Source organism: Chaetodon auriga, chromosome 22 (assembly GCF_051107435.1).
Source record: "Chaetodon auriga isolate fChaAug3 chromosome 22, fChaAug3.hap1, whole genome shotgun sequence".
NCBI classification, from domain to species: Eukaryota; Metazoa; Chordata; class Actinopteri; order Chaetodontiformes; family Chaetodontidae; genus Chaetodon; species Chaetodon auriga.
In genome coordinates this window covers 18,024,587-18,042,500 of record NC_135095.1, presented here as the reverse complement: position 1 = coordinate 18,042,500, position 17,914 = coordinate 18,024,587, and the positions used below count along the sequence as shown (strand labels likewise).

General features: G+C 45.8%; 1 protein-coding gene across 1 annotated transcript in view; it reads right to left on the bottom strand.

Moving 5' to 3' along the window:
* The window catches only part of LOC143315128 (plexin-B2-like), a 144,294-nt gene extending 129,139 nt beyond the window's left edge, over positions 1–15,155 (bottom strand). Inside the window, exon 1 of the mRNA XM_076722610.1 lies at positions 14,718–15,155. The gene's annotated coding sequence lies outside the window, so the exon portion shown is untranslated. The remainder of the gene's footprint in view (positions 1–14,717) is intronic.
* Between the last annotated feature and the right edge of the window lie 2,759 nt (positions 15,156–17,914).

Below are 17,914 nucleotides of genomic sequence, written 5' to 3'. Positions count from 1 at the left end.
TGATGGTGTTCATGTGACCATGATGTGTTCAGTATGACTCAGAAACCAGGAACAAGTAATCAGGGTCTGAGGCGTTTTTCCAAAACCAGAACGTAAACATGATTTAACTTCATGACGAGAACAAACGATGATCAGGAGGAAAGAGGAAGGCCTGCGTGACTAATGGAGACAAAAGTTCAGGTTCAAGAGAGCAGAAAGGGCAGATTTCCCACCATGGAGGTCAAAAAGGTCAACGGATCCAGAAACTACAAATCAAAGCTGCGATCATTGACTCTGCGGCCAAAGAGGGACGGCGAACTCAACAACAAGCTGAAAGACGCTGACATGTTATAGCCTCGTTAAGATGCTTTGGCTAATGTGTTGCATATACGTTAGCATCCAGCAGCCACAGAGCAGCACTGACAGTAACGTTAGCGTTAGCTGAAGCGATCGGCTCCGCAGGTATTCACCACCTGAGAGCAGCTCCAGTAACCAGGCTCTGCTCGTTTAAGTGCAGGCCGAAGCTTCACACGGCTGTAAATCTGTTCTGTATTCAGAGCTGTCAGGGACGAAGACAGAAGGCTGGAGTGTGGACGGCAGGTGGTGGTCAAGCGAGCCGGAGTTCACAGGAGATGGACAGAAAAAAAACAGAAGAAGAAGAAGAAGAGCAGCGAGGAAAACAATTTAAAGGTAAAGAACTGCAGCGTGAAACAGATGCTCACCCAGCTGGTTAATGGTGAAGGACCACACACACACACACACACACACACACACACACACACACACACACACACACACACACACCTCGCATTGTGTCAACAGCAGCAGCAACTCAGTTAAACTGGTTTATTCATGGGTAACACAATGTCACATCCAGTGGAAAGTACGGACTGTCACTGATTAGAGTGTGAGTGTGTGTGTGTGTGTGTGTGTGCATGTGTGTGTGTTCTCGCCCTCTCCCCCCGCCTGCAGCCAAATGGGAAGCACTTGACAAACATTACTGAGACCTTCAGCAGTGAAGCAGCCTTTCTAACTGCGCCCTGATTCACCTCCTCATCCCTCTGTCCTCTAACGCCGTTAGCCTCCATTTAACCAGGTGACACCAGCTGACGTCCAGTGAGAGTCAGCCTGCTTTATGATGGCGGTGGTGGAGGCAAATCACAGCAAACAGAGATGATAAAAAACCATTTGAGAGAAGAAAAACACCAGCAGCTCTGTGAAGCTGTATTTAGGAGAGATGCTAACATCACCATGCTAACATGCGCTTGTTTACTACATACACTGTTTACCATGAACACCATGTCAGTTTAATGTGTTTAGCATTTGCTAATTAGCACCAAACACAAAGCACAGCTGAGGATGGTGGCAGTTCTGCAGGTATTTGATCGTAAACTGAAATTTTGACTTGAGGACGGCGCGACACGAAAAGCTAAAGGAACACAAAGTTAGCACAAAGCATCCAGAGTGCAGGTCAGTGCAAGTAAACGCACAAAATCACAGCATGCTAATGCTGCTAAAGCTCATAATGCAGGTCCTGTGAAGACAGACGGCAGTGATGGAGCCTGAGTTCAGGCACGACTTCCCTGACAGACTTACGCTCCAAACTCAGAAAACTATTCAAAACTCCACGGCTGAAGAAAAACGCAAACAAGAAACTCGCTGATTGCCACTTTAAGACGAGCACGCTTCATCTGCAATCAGTGGAGCGAGAGCACGTGTGTGCGTGATTACCATCACGGCGTGAACTGTGGCATGTTGATTGCATGATAAGGACAACACATAGCGCTTACACTTAACAGAAGGGTGGTGGGCAAAAAAATAAAAATAAAAAAAACACGTTTTCAGATGAATTTATGTGGAGACTATTTCTATCCTGAAAAAAAAAAAAAAAAAAAAAAAAGACACAGCGGAGCGGAAAAGAAAACCCAAAAACGAGAATTCAGACGATGTGAAATTGGCGAGAAATGAGGCGGAAATAAAGCGAGATCCAGAGAGACGTGTGGGAAAGTTCTGGAATTAAACACCGAAATGTTGAAAGACAGAAAAGACAAAATAGCCGAGGACAGGACTGTGGTTCTGGGTTTCCTGTGGTCGAGACAAGAGGTCAAACTGCAGCCGTGAGAACACACACACACACACACACACACACACACACACACACACGTCCTCACGTGCTTCATTTCTTGGTCAGATGTGGCTGGACCGCGTTTAAAAGACAGAATTTAATTAGTGTGTGTGTGTGTGTGTGTGTGTGTGTGTGTGTGTTTCCACTAGTGTTAGAACAAGAAGACATATCACCTCAGACCACATGTGAACAGTCTGCCACCCACCTAAACCACACACACACACACACACACACACACACACACACACACACACACACTTCTCGTCCAATGCCACCATGCAGGTCTTCAACGTGTGAATGTGTCCGTTAGGTATTTGTGCGTCTCACACTGTGTCAGATTCTCACGGACACAAACCGCCGCGGTGTCACGCAGACGCCGCCTGCAGACGGGCTGCGATCACACCGTGTGAGGCGACGCCTGCAGTGACGCAGGTTAATCTGAAAATGGATAATGCTTCCGTGCGAGCGAAGGTGTTTCCACACACAGACAGACAGACAGACACACACACAGACAGACAGACACACACACAGACAGACAGACGAGTCAGGTGGTTTTAAGATCCATCAGTACATAATAATTCTTTCCTTTATCAGAATCTGAATCAGACATACTTTATTGATCTCCGGGGGAAACTGTTTTGTTTCAGGTGCTCCTTAAAAGAACAGAAGAAATAGCAGAGATGAAGAAGAGGTAGGAGAGATGCAGAAGAGAAAAGCAGCCAATAGAATCAGTTACTGCAGGTTTAAGTGAAGCCCTTCGGTCTAAGCAGGTGAGACACTGAACGCCACCAAACTGCCCCACGTGGACTCGACACTCTGGGTGTGAAAGCAGCCTTCAGCAGACACAAGTGGCTTTAATTAGAGGCCACACAGAGAGAGCACTCCGGTCCACAGACTCTCACCCTGACGGCCTGTCGACCTTCATGCACCGCTGGTATTTATAAGAGCCGCCATCGGGAGCAGAGCCGCGTTTTTGGCACATGGCGAGCAGCTATCAGACGTGTTGACGGAGCGACGTCGTGTTTCCAGACTTGGCTTCTGTCCGTGAAAGCAGCGCAGCGGCTCACGGATGCACGTTCGTGTGTAATCACAGCGCAGTTTTCTAAATCCTCACTTACTCTTCTTCTACCTCAAAGCCGCTGACGACCAACGCGGACTAAAATAAAACACTGGAAATTCCCACAGCCAAAGATCACATCCACATTCCAGTTTTCCATCAGCCCAGAAATCCCCAGTGAAGGGCTGAAAACTGAAGGAGGTCCGCACACGAACAAAGAGCTCATAACAAACTGGGAGAGAACACATTGTCTTATTTCTCTGCACTTTGTGCTGCAGCTGCCGAGTAATCTGTCACTCACATCCTCCATTGATTGATTAACTGCTAAAATGTCCGCAAGTAAGTTCCCAGAGTCCAATGTGGCGTCTTCCAACAGCTGATTTTCATCCAAATACGTTCAGTTTAGACAAAGAAGAGCAGAAAATCCTCACGAATGAGGATATTTGCTTTGTTAATAATAAGATGAGTGTCTTATTTCTGTCAAACGGGATATTTTTTTATGCATTTCTGCGACTGATGGTGTGAATTAAAGCCTCTTAAAGGGCCAGTGTGTCGGATTCAGAGGGCTCTTCATGTTTTCATGTGTAGAATCAGCTGAAAGTAAGAATCGCTGCGCTTTCGTTAGCTTTGAATTAGCCTTTAAAGTCCATAGTCGTGTTTCTACAGGAGCCCAGAGTGGACAAACCAACACTGGCCTCCATAGTGGAGGGAGCGGTGACAGGTTGCAATTTGTGACTCACCTTGATGCCACTAAATCCTGCACGCTGGCCCTTTAAATTCTGAATTTATTTTCAGTTTCACACAGAAAATCAACAGTTTGCCATCATTTACTCTATTGTTGAGTCTTCTTTGACACAAACGAGAAACTTTACCAGGAAAAATAAATTACTTCACTCTTTTTGTGAAAATTTTCTTGTTTTAAAGGCGCACGCTGCTGATTTAGTGCAGATAACAGAGAGAGATGGAGCAGCAGAAGACCAAAGCTGGATCCTACATTTCCCATAATGCAATTTGGGATAGTTCAAGTTTATTTTGCAAAGGTTTAGAAAGCTTTGTGCAGGTCCCTGAAGAAGAAGTCGTGAAGGGTCGAGATGAGAACTTCAAATCCCAAACGTTATAAAGCCACAGTGACGTGAAGCGTCGTAAAGATGGCCGAAAGCCAGCGAGTCAGACCCGAGAGCAGCGTGGACGAGGCCTGATGGACAGCAGGAGGATACGGAGCCCAGGAAGAGCTGATGATGCAAAGAAAAACTGAAACCAAAACCAGGACGAAAACATGAAATTCAGCGGAGACAAAGAGGAAGCAGCACTCCAGGCAGTTTCTCCAAATACACGCTGGATGGATTTCAGCAGTATTTTGAGTGAAGCGTGGGCGACACTCAGCCTGGTGGCTACTGCTGCTAATGCTAACCACCAGCCCTCCTGTTTACTCACACACTGAAAAAAAACGGCATCACGTCCTGCGAGCAGACATCAGGAGCCTCATGTCTTATTCTAATCCTCGTCCTCGGCCCTGAGCGCGCTCGTAGCCACGTCCTGCTGCTCTGCACTGTTCAGAGCCCTGGAGTCACCTCAGACCACCTCCTCGCTCTCCAGCCTCCCACAAACATCTCCACAGTCAGACCTTCTATGGGTTTTAATGATCCTCAAAGAGTTCCTCATGCTTTTCTCACGTCTCCTTTCGATTGCTGTGATGCTGCGTTTACTTGCCTCGGGCAAAACATGATTACAAGGCTTCAGGGCGTCCAGCCGCCAGATTTAAAGCATGATCCCGTGTTTCACCGACTGCTCGTCCGTTTCATGATCGATTCCAGAACATTAAACGGACGAGGAAGGTGAGAAAAGTTAGTTTCAATGAGAAAAGCAGACAAAAAATTAAAAAAAAAAAAAAAAATCACTCCACAAATAGAAGAGAGGTGAAAAACTTCAAGTCATGTGAAGAAAATGTGGAAAAACAAAGAGAAAGTGAAGAGTGGATGGCAGGTAGCTTCACAGCGTTAGCTTTATCTGCCCCACCTATATAAACAGAGTGGTCAAGGACACACACACACACACACACACACACACACACACACACACACACACACACACACACACACCTGCTGCTGTTTCTACTGCAAACACAGGCCTCGGACGCTCCCCAGAAGCCCAAACACAGATCACACTCATGCTCCGTTGCTAATGGACAAGCACAAACACACAAGCAAACGCACGCAGACAGATTACTGTCCGATAAAGCCGATCACGGGTCAATCAGGCCGATCTGAAACCCGCAGCCACCGGCTGACCCTGAACGTCCTGATGAGCAAACTGTACAAGAGCTCAGAATGAGGAACGCCTTTGTGGATGCACCTTAGGGCTGCGTGATATGACCTTTCATCCGGGATCAGCCACAAACGGGAAGGAAATGCTTTTAGTTTCTCAGTTAACTGATGACACTGAATGACGATCAGGTTTAGTGCTGCACAGACGACCTGCAGCAGCATGAACCTCAGCCATTTACAGATGAACTCATTTGTTCAGTGGGGATGTTCTTTTATCCGAGCGCCTTTTGGTTGCAGCACAAAGCCGAGCCAACGCGAAGCAGCTCTGCAGTGATGCAACATCAACATAAGCAGCAGCAACTCGGCTTATAATGACTCCACACAAAGCTTTCGCTTCCTCCGGCTGCTCGGGGGTTGAGGGTCTTTGTGAGATCGGGCAGCAGATTATATTACAAGCAGGGACATCGATGCTGCTTTTAGATCAGAAACCTCGTCTAAAGTTTCTGAAACCACACAGATCAGATCCGTTTTCAGATGGATAACCTTGGAAATGTGGCGTTTTTAGCAGGTTTCATGGTCTTACGGGACCACAATCAGCCCCGTAAATCCCATTTCCCAACTCCTGCAAGGTGTCACTTTGAGTTATAATGATCTGCGAATCCTTCCTGGTGGTGCATTCATGTGCCGAAGTGAAGGTCTGATGACAGAGCTTCCTCCTACAGCTGCAACACAGCACTGCATTCATGAGCTGTGACGTTTGGGAGCTCAAAAGCGAATATAAATAATTATCAGACACTTGAATTTGACAGGTAGTCGTGCTGAATGTCTACAAAAATGACAGATTCAGGGACACGGCAGCATGTGAACGCACCATCCTTCTACGTGGAAATCCTAGCTAGTTAGTAAAGAAGCGACTTGACGTTTTCTCAAGAAAATGTCTTGCTTCACAGAGCAGGGTCTGTCCAATCAGACGCTTTCGTGGGCGGGACATCTGTCCTTTACTGGAATCAGGGTTGTAGTCAGAGGAAGTGCGTTCTGGAAGGCGAAGCACTGACTTTTAAGGTGGATGTGTCACCTGATTTGGATTTACTGGTATTTAAACAACTGCTAAAAATAATAGAAAACATCAAATACGACTGCTAGCTTCAGCGCTAACACAAGGCGTCAGGACATCGTCGTTAATTAGCGGCTTAAACGAGCAAAACCACCGCAGCGCTCCTTTAAGATCGTCAACCTCGTTCAGCTCATCATGAAACACTCCAGCGTACACCAGTAGGAAAAACTCTGAAGTGCATCCGTCTCTCGGTATAATGAACCTTCAGTCCCCGCAGTAATAAGCCGACACAATAGACTTAAGCAACTAGAATAGCAAGTAATTAAAGGCATTGTATGAGATGGAATAGAAATAGAAAACGCTGGCTGGAATCATTAGACAGAGGGCCATTGTAGCTCTCCTCCCCCGGCCCTTTTTGTCTTTGCGTCTCTTTTCATGTTTTCTATTCTTTACCAAGCGAGCGGCGGCCTTTTATTCATTTAATGATCACTCTGTCTTTTTGGAGAGCGACGCCTCACGTCTCCGAACGGGCTGACTGACGTGACCCTGAATTAACAGGCAGACAGCCAGCGAGACCCGGGTTTCTAAATGGTCCTCTGCGCTTCCCACTCGTCATTCAGCAGAGAAAAATCCATCATAAACTGGTGTGTGTGTGACAGACAGATACAAAGACAGAGTGTGTATGTGTATCAGTAGTCATGATGATAAAGTTAAAGGGCGTCTGGGGGGAAATAAATGACGCCTGATGGTTCAGCGGCCTGCAGACATTGCACTCTTGGGAGTTTTGCGAGAGCGTGATGCTGACAAAACTGACTTACAAATTGTTCCATCAACGAGACAATGTAATCTGACTTGATGGGATGTGGGTTTCTCTCTCCCTCGCCTGGTTTGTAATGTGGACGACAGAACGGAGGGACGACGGGAGCGATTTGCAAAACGTCCACGCCGCAGCGAAAACTCATCTCGGTATAAAGTCAATTTGCGTCTCTGCTGCAGCACAAAGTGAGACGGACGGTTTCTGAACGTTGAACGTTCCCTCCAAAGCTTCTGAAGACATATCGATGGCTGACTGATCACCTGACAGCACGTCTCATTTCGATCTCCTGATCACTAAACGAACAGAGGCTGCTTTATTGTGTTCACAGCGAGCATTCGTCGTGCCGGGAAGTGCCTCAAAATGGCGCCGCCGTATTTATGACGACCATGATCGTCCCCAACCTCAACCAATGCTGCCCTCCAGCACCTGTCCATACCGTGCCAGGAAAAGGTTTAGTTTGTCCTGCAAATGCTGTATTCAAGAAACACCAGGATGCATCCGGCCACATTTCGCAGTATGCGAGCTAACACACTGTTCTGGCCACTCTGACCCACAATCCTTTGCACAGTGAAAGACACTTCGGATGGACTGGGAGCAGAGATCATAAGTCCTTTCAGCAAGAAAGTCAAAGTTCAAGCTGCAATATTATGACAAAGCGGCCTGTGATGAGGTCACAAATGAATTCATCCTCAGAACAACTGTCAGAACGCTCGGGAGGTAGAACAATCAGACGGGACGTGAAGGGCGGAGCGGATCAAAAACAGTTCAAGACCAGCGTTTAAAAAGCTCTGTTTCAGATTTTCTCTCTTTTGAACGAGTTCTTTTGAAACGTTGGTCTGATTAAAAACACCAGAATGATGCATTTGTGCACAACTGGAAAAAGAGACTTGGCCTGTAAATGAAAAGCTGTTTGGCAGCCAGCTCTTCGCGCTCGCCGCAGGACGCCATTCACTCTGAACTGAGCCTCAAAAGGCTCGCCGTCGCCGCCCGTTGTGACCCGAAACTCAAAGGCTGTTCAGCGGCGACGCGTGAGGGTCGAGAACCTTTATGCAAATGTCCTGGAGGCAGCCGATCGCGCTCGTGTTGATTCTTTGAGAAGAGAGAAGCTCAACTGCTTTTCTAACACAAGTTCTTCAAATCAGATGCGTCGACTTCCTGTTTCTCCACAACGCAACTTTGGTGGAAAGTAGCAGTAATCAGTCAGAGCTGCCTCCCTGATGACAGCCGCTTAACGAGAACGACACGTTAACAGCTGGACAAACACAACGCAGCCACCCGGTCTGCAAACACTCCAGCCTCCATCACCTCCTGCAGACACACAAAGCAGGACCAGACCCTTCACACCGGCTCGCTCCGCCCGCCTGCCTCACGGGTTCAGGCGGCCGCTCTACTGTTACCGAGCCGATCATTTGGTCCAGTTTTCTGTGATTGATCCCGTTTGACCAAAGTGTCCTGAAGCAGTTCTGCAACTATAACAGGACACAAAGAAATCATCATCATCATCATCATCATCATCATTATCATCCTGACTAAGACATACAGAAGGAACACTAATGGCTGCCAATGGGCGTCTTCACCTGAGCGAATGTGTGATTTGCAGGTGTGATACTGTACAATAATGACCGCAAGTCATTCAAGAAAGCATCTACGCGTGCAGGTGTGAACACCTACACACAAACACCTGCACGCTTGCAAGAAAAACCACACAAACAAGTGCCGTTTTTGATGTTTCTGGAAGCAGCAGCAGCCGTTTTTAAAGAAATCACCGCGGCGATGAGAAACCATCAGAGATGAAACGGTGGAGAGAGGAGCCGCGTGTCTTCAGGACGGTTTGCTGTTCATTACCCACCGTCTGCACGAGTCAGCGTCCTCATTATGCGTGAGGAAAACAGCCGGCGATGAGCACATATCAAAGGTAGACACGGAGAATCGGGTGGACGAGGCTCTGCGCGATAACAGCAACATGTTTTCAATAACTCTAAAGTTTCTCTCACTTTGTTCCTGGGCTGGAAAACACTTGGAGAACAGCGAGAGGCTTCACTGATGCTTCGGTTAGCGCAGAGCTAACCAGCTTCAGATCGCCTCTTTCAAACCAAGACACTTAAAATGACATGAAAACAGAGAAAAACAGCACATTTAAAGAGCTGCAAACGGCTCAACGACGGATCAGTTATCAAAGTAACGGCTGATTAATATCGTTTCCATAGAATTCAAAGCAGAATTTTCACTGGTTCCAGCTTCTCAAATGTGATTATTTGCTGCTTTTCTTCATCATATACGACTGTGAGCTGAACGTCTTTTGGTTTTGGGCAGCTGGTTGAACAAAAAGAGGAATTTGAATGCATCTCTTTGGGCTGTGGGACCCGCTCTGTGACGTTTTCTAAAAGATAAGTTCAGATGTCAAACGTGTCACGGTGCAGACGTGACGAGGTTCGGTGAGTTCATCTCGCTGCTTTCATGACACAACAGGCACAACGACCCAGCGAGGTCACCAAAGTTCAGCAGCAGCACGATGGAAAGAGACCAAGTCTTCACTGACTCATCCAGCAGAGCGACTTCCTGCTCCGCTGTGCACACGCACACTCACAGCTTCAACGGGCCAATCAGAGGAGGGCTCCTTGAGGGACGGAATGCCACCTGGCCCTGTCATTGGTCGACGCGGGAGGCAACCGATGCTCCTGTGTTGATCTCAAGCACACAGTGAGGAAGGATGTGTTATTAGTCTCCGGTGCGTCACACTGCAGAGCTCAAGAGTCTATTTTAAATTAAAATGTCTGATTTTTCTTTTCTTTCTCTTTTATTGTTTATCTTCATACTGAGCTTTCATTCCCTCTGTAAGAAGAACAAACTGAAAAACAAAAGCTAAAAGAACAGACAGACATGAAAACACACTCTGGCACACAGAGCCGAGCAGATTGACAGAACGCAATCTGCAACGATGACTCATCAAAGCTATTCTTAACGTACTTTACGTCCCCTCGTTAGCGTCTCCAACGGGACAGTCTGTTGGCCTTCAGTGAGATGACGTCATCGTGGGCTTCGGAACAACGTGACGGACATTTTATAGACGTAAAGACTGATACGAACTGACCGACATCATCTTCATCAACGTGTAAAGAAAGTGAAAACACTCTTACAGGCGCGCGCACACACACACACACACACACACACACACACACACACACACTCAGGGCTGTGTGGTAACAAACATGAGCATCTCTGCGACTCTCGGCCGCTGACCTCGGCCTCTTTGACCTCTGACCTCTGAGGACCGACGCTCTCTTCCTGTCTTAAATCACTGGAGAAAGCACAGAGGAGCGTTTCCCTCCCTCCGCCTTCACTCGCCGTCTCTGCCAAGTTCTGAAGAATCATTTAATTTCAGGCTTTGAGGTTAAGGCATGTTTTTTTCGCCCGAGTGGAGATACTTATTTTGGTGTTTCGACACAGGAGCTACAGTCGCTCTGGGCTGAAAGCAACCACATGGTTCCAATAGAGACAGAGCGGGCGAACATGAACCGCTGTGTGGAATTAAAAAGCTTGAAGAGGAGAAGCAGTTCGGGCTTCGCCTCTCAGCTCGAGGACGGCGCAACACAACTGCAACACTATGAATATGGATAAGATGAGCGCTGATCAAGCGGCCAACAATTACTGCAAAAAGCTCTGCAAACCCAAAGTTCCTCGGCCGCCAGATCCACAAAGTGGCTCGACACATGCCGCAGGCAGCCGGAGCCAAGCCTGCAGCAGACGGTCAGCGGCGAGAGCGCCGCGTCCATCTGTCAGAGCTTCATCTCCAACATTGTGTTTTCAATTTGCACAAGGCCTCTGATCACAGATTACAAACAGCTAACGCTACGTGACGAAGCCGCAGGAACAGCCTGAGAACACGGGGACCTTCAGCCGTCATGCATATGCTCTGTTTGGCACTTCAGCGTGCGTGTGATTAATCGCCCTTTCTGAGGAAAATAACTCACTTTAAACATAACAAATAAAACACAAACTTCTCGCAGCATGTCAGTTATTGAAGAGACGGCTGGTGGGCACGTGTTGTGTCGAGCCAGCAGCGATTTGTACTCTGATCATGGTGGGATTAGCGGGAATCAGCAGTCGAATGCGGGGCAGCTTTTTTTAAAACTGGTATTACACCACTCGTAGAATCAGATTCCAGTTGGTCCAACTCGTGACATCCAATTTCCAATAACACCGGGACGCTTTAAAGCCCAAAAGACAGATATTATATGTATTTATGTTGAAGACGCTGCAGCTCTGATCCACAGTCACCTGCAGTCAGTTATCAGCGTTGGCTCGGTTATTTTCCATGTTGTCATATCTTCAGTTTTTATTTCTTACGTGGATTCACTCGGAGTTGACGGTCGGCCTCAACAGCTCAGCTTCCTGTGTGCAGACAAACATCCATGTGAGCAACTGAACCGCCGGCCTGCATTCCACTCAAACAGGTTCCTGACAGTCGAACTGCACAGACTCCATGAACACACAGCGCAGCCCACAGCGCACACACATTCCCCCGAGGCTGAAAGCGTCTCATTGGTTCATTCAAAGCCAGGTGGCCGAGCCACTGTGCTACAGGTGTGTAGCTAAGGAACTAGCTACATGCAGGGCAACAAATAAGCTGACACATGCTTTGGAAAGTGGTGGTTTAACAGCTACAAGCTAGCAAGCACGCTAGCACTAGTCAGTCACAATGTGCTATTTCTCCTGACTCACTCTTTTAGTCCCCTGGTTGTTGCCATCATTTGTTTGAATAAAGAATTATTCAAGGGGGAAACTAAAAACAGCTTTAGCCATCAGCTGTTAGCTTAGCATTAAGCCTGGAAATGGAGAAACAACTTGTCTGGCTTTATCAAAAATGGCAAGATGATTATCTTACTTTTGGACGAAGCCAGGCTAGCTGATCCCCCCTATTTCCAGACATTATGCTAAGCTAAGCTAAGCTAACAGCTGATGGCTGTAGCTTCATGTTTACTGTACAGACATGAGAGTGGCATCGAACTTTCACAAAGAAAGAAAATAATACTTGTGGCGTGACCCAACCATTTTTAATGACCCGTTAGCTTCGGCTGCTAATAAATTCTGCTCACGTTATTTCTGGTCCCACCTGGATTTCCTGCCCAGCACACATTTTAAATACATTTCTTCTTGCCAAAATCTGGTCTGAGCCTTCAGATCGGAGAGTAAAGTCCAGTTAAAAAACAAACAGATAAGAGAAGAGAAAGCTAATATCAAGACGGCCTAAGCTCTGCTACCATATGCTGAACATGTCGAGCCAAAACACCCAGTTACCTGCTGACCTTCCCCGACTGCCAATGTCATGAATACATGAATAAAAAGAGGTCGTTGGCCTTTGATTTTCCTCCCTTTCGGTTCCTTCTTTATATAAAGAAAGTTGCAAGTCAGCCATACTTGTTGGAGCTGCCCAATAAGCAACCGATGAAATTCCCTTCGCCTCCGAGCGATATTCGTATAAACTCCCAACAACTCCATTTCCGAGTCAGGAGATAATGTAAAACAGTGTACAGTTTGTCCCTAAGGCTATTCAACATGGAGTTCAGCCGCCCACTAACTTTTCGCTCGGCTCACAAAGGAGGAGATGTCTGCATTGTGCTGTGTGTAGAGGCATGTGTCGAAGCGTTCGCTGAAATAGCTGTGAAACATTAAAAAAGGGATTTACTAAAGAGCTTATTCAAGAGATTATACAAAAGAACGGCGCCTTTGAACAATCGATGGCAATAAGGACACATCGGAAGTGCTGTTTCCTTCAAAACCTTGATTGAACAAGCAACAGCAAAGAGTGCGAGGACAAGTTCTCATCACTCATGCTGACACTGGACGCCTGAGCCTGCAGTTTGCTGCAGGTTTTGTGCTTAAAAGGTGTTTTTTTTTGGACTTTTGTCAATCACTTTTGATGGAGTCCTTCCAAGAGGATCCAGATTTGAGCCCGTATGCATACCCTGCACCTGATATTGTAAGAAAACGGCAAATGTTGCACTAGCAGACGTCCCCAGGGTGACAGCGGTAAATTACAGATGACGATGACCTGTTCAAGCAGCCTTGAAGCTGCACGCTCGAGCGATTGCAGCATCACATTAGCCATAACATCAAACAACATGAGTCTAAACAGAGAGCTGCTGCTGTAGCTGTAATGGTTTTATGGTTTCACAGCTCAAGGTGCAGCGTGGAGGCTATTCTAATCCATTAGCTGACACCATGGGCAATTACCTTCCCATCATACACAGCAATGCTAGGAGGCAGGTGGCAACCAGCGCTGCGTTTTCTAAGATTCATAGTTCCACACATGAGGTGTGGGTTAATGTGTTTTAATGACCTTTGGAGCCAAAGATTTGACTGAGCACAGTCATTATCTGACTGCTGCTGTAATGACTTAAGCACATCAAATCAATACTGCCATCAAAAAACATCTGTTTCCACCACAGTGTACTGGACGGATGCAGTGTTAGAATATGCATCTGACACAGAGAGAGATCAGAGCTTTTGAATCATCTTAACTTCCAGTTATCCTCATTGGGTTTGGTGCAGACTTAATGAGGAGAATCAGCAGAAGATGATGGTTTTGTACAGGTGTTGGAAATATAACACTGGAAGAATTCAGTGCAGTCTGGAATACATTATGTCACGCGCTCAACAGGATCAGCCCACTTGCTGTGGCTCCAGATGTTCTGTGCATTGATTAGTCCCAACACATTCCGCTGTCTCTTCTGCGCAGACCGTCCCGTCAGACTCCGTTTAAAAATCATGAAATTAAAAATGACCTTAACAATCAGCACAGACTAGTACAACCAAAACAGAATTGAACTCATGACTACAAAAACTACAGACCAGCCTTCATTTCGGTGAACATACAAAAAGTAAGCACTCTTTCTTTAGTTATGTCATTCAAAGTTTTAAGATGTCTCCGCTCTCTAACATCCGTTTCACTCGACGCCACATTCAGCCTCAACGATGTCAATGGCAGCACGTACATGAACAACTTGCATTCAATCAATTCCAAGTTTTTTTCCCAAATAACTCACTTCTAGGTGATACCTTGTACGCCGAACATCCAACCAGTAAACGCTATTTCTAAAACATCGCAACTCGTGCTCCGTGGTGCGTTTGCCATTCGCCCGCAATCAATAAATAATTAAATTTGAAGTTTTTCGAGTGGAGTTCGGTGTGGCGTCTTCTAAACATCGGAGTGGAACGTATCGGGGCAACAACGCGTTGATAAGAAATCACGAGTGCCTTACAAATCTTTAAAATCCCCCTAAAGCTTTTCCTGCTCTGAGAAGCTTTGTGAAAGTGTTCTTTAAAAGGAAGGTGGGTTTTTTTTAGTGAAACTTAACGCATAAAACAGCTGAAACCTCCATGTCAGCGGCGGAGAAAAGTAACGAACGGGCGCTGCTTACCTCTGGGTCTGCGCCGAAATCTGCCTCCGTGCAGCCGCGCGTTTCTCTCTGTATTCCGCAAAGGTAGAAAAGTTGGAAAATGAAACTCGCCCTTCGTTAAAAAAAAGTTCCCAAATTTACATCCTGATGTGCGGAAACTGCTCCTGTCGAGTCCAACTGCAGCCAAATTAAACGCGTTGTTGAGGCGAAGCTGCGGCTGAACTTTACTTCAACAATATTCCCACCGACAAACAAGTCGACCGGCTGCTCTCCTCGTCCTCCCCACGCCCAGAACCGGTTCACGACAAGCCGGGCTCAGGTGGAATTCATGACCACACCGACACACACACACAGACGTCCAGGTTTCAGCGGCAGGAGTGTGTGTTTTCTGGACCCAGTGCGCACACATGCAGCCGGATCTCCAGCCTGAAGCTCCGCTGTAAACGGCGCGATACGCAACAAAACTGGGGAGTATCGGGACGAGGGCTTTTCTTCCTCCTCCTCCTCCTCCTCCTCCTCCTCCTCCCATCGCCAAACCCCCAGCGCCTGTAGGTTTACACAATTCCGCCAAGTTAGCACGGTTAGCTCGATTAACTGGTGCGTTTCCTTTCAAAGTAAAAGCAGCGTCTTCCCTAAACCCCGTAGGAGCGTTTGAAAACAATAATGATTTATACTGATAAACTGTATTTGTTTACACTTTTAACACAGGAATTACAGCTCAAAGTGCTTTACAGGAAAGAAATCACGTGCACCAGGTCAATGCTTTGCGTAAAAAAGACAGACATGGACGTAAAAACAGATAAAAAAATGAATGTAAAACCAAGACAGTGCATAAAACCACAGAATAATGATGATGATGATGATGATGATGATGATGATGATGATGAAAATATATATTTAGATTTGGTCGCTTTCTTGCTTTCTTCTTCCTGCTGCACAATTTTCCTTTGGACACATAAAGTTTTAACTTATCTTCGTTACTCTAGCAGAAAGTCCATATTGTCATCTAAATAAAAGCGTTAATCCTCTTTATAAAGACCATCATCGAACATTTCACAGCGTGTTCAGACTGAATGCAACGCGAATTTTAGATGTGGTGTGAATGCACAGGCTGAGTGTGCAGACAAGACGACTCTTCGTACGTTCTTTCTGCAGCAAACGTCTGCACAGTTGGTACACTGGCTGTTTGGAGCAAATAAAAAAGGACTGCAAATAATCCCCCAGCAGTCAAATGTGCATGAAAATCTTTATCCTCAGCTTGTCAGACTCAGCTTTACTCAGTCAGATCAACCAGAAGACTTTGATGTGACTTCATGGGAATCATATGAGTTCACTTTATACCTTGTGAATGAAGGTTAAATATCTTAACATATCTACATCCAGAAACTGCTGTGATATTAAGCATAGTATTAATTTTTGTAAATATCACTCGTTTAAAAAATAAAATAAAATAAAAATCAGGATTTGGTGAGAATACACATGAAATCAGCAAATCATTGGAAATAAAATTTTCCTTTTTTTTTTTTTTTTTTTTTTTTTTATTAGAATTTGCCAGCAGCTCCTTGCTTTGTGAACACTTTACATCATTTCCAGTTGGTATAGAGCAGGATGTTTAGACTTCTATTTTCGTTAAAACTTCGCTTTGTTAAAGGGGATTTTATTTTGAAAATTGCATCAGGAAAGTTCGCTCTGTATTTTTCTGACTTGACGGAGGCAGATTGCTCAGTCCCATGAGTTTAAATTGATGACCATTAAAAGAAAGGCAAAAAGCCCTTTAAAAACAGGGGAAATGAACAGAAATTAATGTGTTCATATTTTATATATTTGAATAAATTACTAAAACTCTGTCTTTAACCAAGAAACAAGGTAAAAAAAATGCACACAACAAACAAACAAACTGTTGCTTTCCTCTGACAGATGTATGTGCTGCAGCCTAATCCATGCTTTTAAATAGATTACAGTTTAATTTACATCCATACTAATCTATTTAGACCCCCCCGGCGATATCAGTTGGATTTCTTTTTCATTTTATCTGTGCACTTTCTTTCTCATTTTATCCTTTGATTTTTTGAGACATTTGAAATGGAAGCAATCTGCGTAAATCTTCACAGAGGTCTGGGAGACTGGTCGCGCTGTCAAGCCCAGTTAAGCGTGCAGTCGCCCCCGCTGCTAATTCGAGGGCTTGGTGGGGCACAATGGAGGCTTTGTCGTTGGAGAATTTGTCTGAGAAGTAATCCTTGACACTGGGCCATTCAGGGGCCTGACCTTTTGTTTCATAAGTCTCCTGAATGTTACAGTAGGCACCGGTGCATTAGAACAACTTAAAGTGGTGCAAGTCGCCCGGTATGGCTGGAATGGTTTGTGTAGCATGAGGTGAGCTCGGAGTGTGGGTGTGGGGGTCTGTGCTCTGGAGGATTTGGGTGTAGAAAGGTCAAGTTTCATGAGCAGGGAATGAAGCTGAAGCCTGGATAGACACACGAGATGAACTAACACACTGCTGGGTTTGGTCTTTTCATGGTCATTCCATTTATTATACGCCAATATTAAGCCATTATCCTATAATATGAACCTTTTATGGCAACATTTCATACAAAAAAGTGGAAATTGTGAGCTAAGCTGTGAGGCAAATTTCTGCTCAATCACATTAAAATATAGTATTATACGGCGTTCTATAGCTGTGACAAGCCTATGGTGACATTCAGACTGACTCACATTAAGTATCTCTTAGCTCTAATTACTATAATCTACATTAATCCCGAGTGTTCTGCAGAGAGAGCTTCATCTGAATGTTGGGAAACTGAAAATCTGTCCTTCTAAAACGAGCTAAAAGCTAGAAGAGCGGAATGAAAACATGTCTGTAGATCAGCAGTGTGGTTCTGATGTGGCCGTCTGGGTTATTACTGAAGTTAAAAATGAGTTCGGCCACAAAGAGATTGGCTAAGAATCATGGGAGGTGGAGTTCTGAATGCTGGCTGAGCATGAGTCAGTGACTGGTTGTGAATGCATGTCTGGACACATGCACACACACACACACACACACACACACACACAGGATGAGGGTACCGCTGTGTGTCAGTCATGTTGCACTGATAGACTCATTAAGTGCCTAAATCACTGACTGGATAACTGACTGATCAATCCGGCTGACACGCTGCTTCCTGGTTGGCTGACAAACTGTCTGTCTGCTCATCTGACTGGTTAATTAGCTGTCCTGTGCG